Source organism: Petaurus breviceps, unplaced genomic scaffold (genome assembly GCF_028583685.1).
Source record: "Petaurus breviceps papuanus isolate PSGF00001 unplaced genomic scaffold, PetGlider_PUasm1.0 90769, whole genome shotgun sequence".
In the NCBI taxonomy this organism is placed as follows: domain Eukaryota; kingdom Metazoa; phylum Chordata; class Mammalia; order Diprotodontia; family Petauridae; genus Petaurus; species Petaurus breviceps.
This window is the reverse complement of record NW_027187341.1, coordinates 3,333,780-3,339,083: the sequence shown is the minus strand read 5'-3', so window position 1 is coordinate 3,339,083 and position 5,304 is coordinate 3,333,780.

Sequence of the window (5,304 nt, the reverse complement as noted above, 5' to 3'; positions counted from 1 at the left end):
AAACTATCTAGTTCTCATGAAGTTATTTTTCTAAAAGACTACTGGAATCCTCTTTTTTTCCTTGAGGAACCTACTAAGTAGTTGATTCTATTGACTAGAAACTAGGGTGATCGCTTAACATATACGTTGACTTTATCAATATAGAGGCAATGATTCAACTATTGGATTGCAATGTTTTTGTTTTTGTTTTTGTTTTAATCATAAGCAACTATTGATTGACTGCCAAGTAATTAACTTCCTTTGTCATCTTAAATGACAAAAATAATTATTGCTAGGATTTTATTTCAATCCAATAAAAAAATACTGAGCTGATCCCTTTCCTACTCATAAAACTGCAAAGTGACTTTGTTTATGCAATATATTTGGATATGATATCTAATGTTCTAATGAGTTACATGGTGACACATCTGCTAATCACTCCATAAATAAACTTTGTGCTGGTCAACTTCTGCTTAGCTACAGGTAGTATATACAGCAGAAAGCATTCTAGAGACCTGAACACAGGCAAATAGAAATACCTGTTCAAAAGGTTACACTGAAACTCTCATCTTACATATAAGAACGGGTAGAGAACCTCATGCTTGAACCAATATGATGCAGTGGTTCCAGGCTAGCAAATTTTGTGTATCTCTATGTTTTTCTGTATCTGTCTCTCCCTCAGTCTCTCCCTCTCTGTCCCTGTCTATCTCCATCTCTCTTTATTCTGAATCTCTAATGGGAGGAGCTTTAACTTGAATCAGTTTCAAATGACAACAATCCATTTTGAAACAACTTTTTATCCTTTGCAAAGATAACAAGATTATGTTATTCAGTTGTGTAAAGCTACTTCGTTTTAGCCCTGGAAGACATGAAAGTCTTAATTACCCACTCATCATTGGTTCAAAAGATATTACAATTTTCAAAATCAAATTCTTCTGAAAAATACCAAAGACTAAAATCTGTGCGTGATGGGAAAAAAGTCATTTTTCTTACTTGATGCTATCATGTACTTACTTTGATGTCTAAATATTTATCATATTGCTGAATGATTCCACATAAAGTATTTCAAATTACTACTAACAGCACTTAATGATTATGTGGCACTTTAATCATTATTAAAATTTAGGGATTATAGCTATTCCATGCAGCATCTTGCTTAGGTAAATCAGTATTACTGATATTGAGGCCACCTTTTTATTCACTCAGAAAAATAAACAAAGCAGAATAGTCTTTCATTAAGATTTGGCATGGCCCATCTTCACAATAACTATGGATTGATGCCGCCATATCAGCCCTATAGGATCCATACTGACTTTTAAGAAGTGTTGCTGTGGACCATAGCAACAGATTTTAAAGTCTTGCAATTTATCTTTACACCCAAATATACATGAGGCTAGTTGCATTTGACATTGTGCTTATGCAAAGTAAATAGGCCAAATTCATTCTGATTTTCTCTAGTCAACCTGTCCACATTAGACAAGACTAATTTGATGGGAATTTCATATTTTTGGTCAGATTTCACTTGTAGAAGTAGCACTATATCAGGATTTAGGAGAATCATTTTAAACCAAATATTAACTGTATCTTAAACTTCTAAACCTCAGTTTCCTTATATGATCTTTAGTCTTTAATCATCTGCTGAGCACTGAAAGTTCTAACATAATAAAATGGCCCCTGTATACAAAAGCAGATGCTCAGAGTAAATAGGCACTGTAATTTATAGTTCAGTCCATGTCACCCTCTATGACCAAGATGATAGGCTAGAGGCAAGAGTCAGCAAACTTCCATTCTTTTGAGCGCCATTGCATATTACTGGTAGACCCATAAATAAGGAAAAAATAAAGGGAGAAGGAAAAGAAAAAAAAAGGAATAAGAAATGAAAGAAGGAAGAAGAAAATCAGAAGGACAGAGAGGAAAAGGAATGCTAGAGAAAATGCAAAGCTACAAAAAAATATGGAACTATAAAATATTTCTCCAAGTACAAGATATTTGTTCTCGGTATACAAACTAACAATACTTCATTCAAGACATAGGGTATCTTCCTGATTAGTATAAGAAAAGAAATTTGGGTTATTAACTTACTTCTTTTGAAGACATGCTTTCTATTTCAGCCATTGCCTTTTGTATCAGTTTTTCTCTTCTAAAATGGAAATCTTATAAGAGACTTGCTAATTCTCTTTCCTTCCTTTCCTCTTTCCTCTGTCTTTTCCAAGAATCTTGGTCCAGTTCTATCTCTGTTGATTTCATTTTACTTATCACATCCCTGCTGGGCTTTAATTAGAAACACAGCTCTTCTCTCCTTTTCTCCCCTAGCATTACAGAAAGAGGCAGCAAGGGTATGATGCTTCTACCTCTAGAAGGGGCTGCATTCCAGGACTATAGAAAGGAGACTGACTTCCTTCAACCTTGCTCAAAGTTGAAACCCACAAAAGTAGGAGCTCTGAAGCCAACAGTCTTATTAGCAGGAAAAAGTTCTTTATTTATGACAATCTATTTCATTCTGTTTATGCTTAGGTTTAGTGATCTGTACTATGTATTAAAACAAAAAATCTCTCCTGACCTTTTGCTTGATGTCTGTAATTCTACTGTAGCTTTTTATCCCTTAAGCTTAAGACTTTGATCTCTGTCAAAATGCAAATCCCCTTGGGAGAATAGTGCTTCTAGCTATCAGAAATTTGTTTCTCATTGTGCCTGAGTTTTAGAGATTTTCCCGAAACCAGACCTAAGATAGGCAAGAAGGGCAGTATCATGAAGACAGGCCCCAAGCAGCAAGTGGAATTTGGAAACATATGACTGATTCACATTTTGTCCTCAGGCTGACTTTGTTTACACCAGTTTTCCCCCCAGATGAATGTTTACTCCCAGAATTCAAGAAACTTTTTTTTTAAGATGAAACTGGTAATTTTTTATTATATTAAATTAAAAGGCTTTTTGCATAAACAATGTATCTAAGATAAGAAGGGAAGCAGTTAACTGAGAAAAATATTTCTAATAAGGGTTTTTCTACATATTCAAGATATGTAGACAAATAACAAAGATATATAAGAACAAAAACTATCCCCAAATACAGAAGTGGCCAACAGATATAAACAAACATTTCTCAAAAGAATTTTCTGTTTCTTGCTTCTATTGGCCACAGGAATAAATGCTCCAAATCACTAATAAAAAGTGCAATGAAAAATCAAAACAACCCTAAGGTTTCACTTCACATCCAGAAAATTGTCAGAGGTGTCAAAGATAAGAATAAGTAATGTTGGAGCTACTGTGGAAGATGGACACACTAATTTTTGTTGGCAAAGCTATGAGGTTGTAAAAAGCACTCTGGGATGCAATTTGGACTTATGTAAATTAAGTGGCTAAAATATCCATACTTTTTGACCTGAAGATTCCACTGCTAGCCATATACTCCAAAGGACATCATTGATTTAAAATAGAAATGCTTCATATACAACAATATTTCTATCAGAACTTTTCTTGTTTTATCAAAGAATTGGAAACAAAGTTGCTCCCCATCAGTGGGTACTGGCTAAACCAATTGTGATCCATGAATGTAATGGACTGTTACTAAGTCAGTCAGTCAATATGACCATTTCTGCAGTCAAAGAATTGAATTACAAGATTTTAAAGCCAGAAGAGATCTCAACTTAAAAGTCATCTTGGAGACAGTGTAGTACAATGGAAAAGAGTACTCACTCTTGAAGTCAGAAGACTTGAGTTACAATCCCACCTTAAATTCTACCTATGTGACTCAACTTCCCTGAGCCTCAGTTTCCTCATCTGTAAAATAAGGGAGCTCAGAGATTTATAATCCTATGGTCTTATGAAATTAGTAATAAAGTGTGACTATCTAAACTCATGAAACCTGAAAGTTCAAGGTACAAGAACATCCAGAAGAGTAACAATTTCAGTTGGGGTACAGTGATCAGAAAATTTTAGAAAAAGTGGGTGATTAAAATAAAAAATTTAAAGTTTAAAAAATAAAAGTTCTATTGCCATAAATGAAGATCCCCTACTAGGGGTGGGGGATCTTTAGCCTCTAGGCCACATGTGGCCCTATAGGTCCTTGGGTGCAGCCTTTTAACTGAGTCCAAGTTTTACAGAACAAATCCTTTTAAGGGGATTTCTTCTGTGAAGTTTGGCCTCAAAGTGAAGAGGGTACCCATAAAGAGTTAGGGTTGTTCTGGAGACCCCAAAATACCAACATCCCCAGTCCTGCAGAATGAATTCGACTCATCTTCTCAGCCAAAAAAAAAGTAAATTTTATTAAAAGTTTGCTTGCATTAGACACAGAGTCTGTGCTTGGTCATTCTATGGCGCTCTCACCATTCTATGGCATTCTATGGCACTCACACCACATGGTATGAGATGGAGGGGTCTTTATATTCTTCCCTTGTAGGAGGAATCTAGGGTTGGTCTAGAGGAGGAGTTTGGGGAGGGTCTTCAGGAGGAGTTAATGAGGTCAATGAGTGATTAAGGGTGGGAAGTAGCTGGAAGCTACAGACAATGGTGGGCTAGGCAAGTTCAAGGGTATATTGATATTTGGATAGGCTCAAGGGTGGGAAGTAGATGAACAATGGAGGGCTAAGCTAGTTAGTTAGTAACTAGGGTAGAGGTCTGGGCCCAGCCACAATGTAAGGCTTATAGCCTCTTGCAAATGCCTCATCAAATGAGACAATTTAGACAATTTAATCAAGAGTCCAAGGGAGGTTCCCAGAGCCTGTACCTCAAGGAGAGCTTGAGGGGGCTCCCAGAGCCCATACCTCATCAAAAGGGCTGCACTTGAGGACCTAGAGGGCCACAAGTGGCCTTAAAGCTGAAGATTCTCCATCTCTACACCTAGATCAATTCTGAAATAAGGAGTTAATGACTAGGAATCTGACTTTGAGTGAATAAGGACTAAGTCCTAGGCCTAGATCCCTCATATTTCCCTTAAGATCTCTGAAAAGAGCAATCAATGCTTTCCCTCAGTTTTCTTTTTTCTAAGATAACTGTATCCCTTACCTTTACTGTATCCCACAATGACACTTGATAGGAAAAGCTTACAGAATGTTAGTAGAGTTTGTTTAATGAGAAGTGAACTTGTAAGAAATAATGGGAAGGGCTACGACTTCTTAGGAAATCATAAATTCTTAGGAGAGTTAAATTCAGTGAATTTCTTTAGCAGACTGTTTGTTGACACCTAGGACAGGCACCTTATAAGTAGCCATCTCAACTCTGAACCATTAAATACAACATAACAGGGGGCATAGGCTTGACTAAACTGACACAAGATGATGACCCTATAAACACAAGACCAACCACTGGCTCTGAAAAAAATCAGCCTTG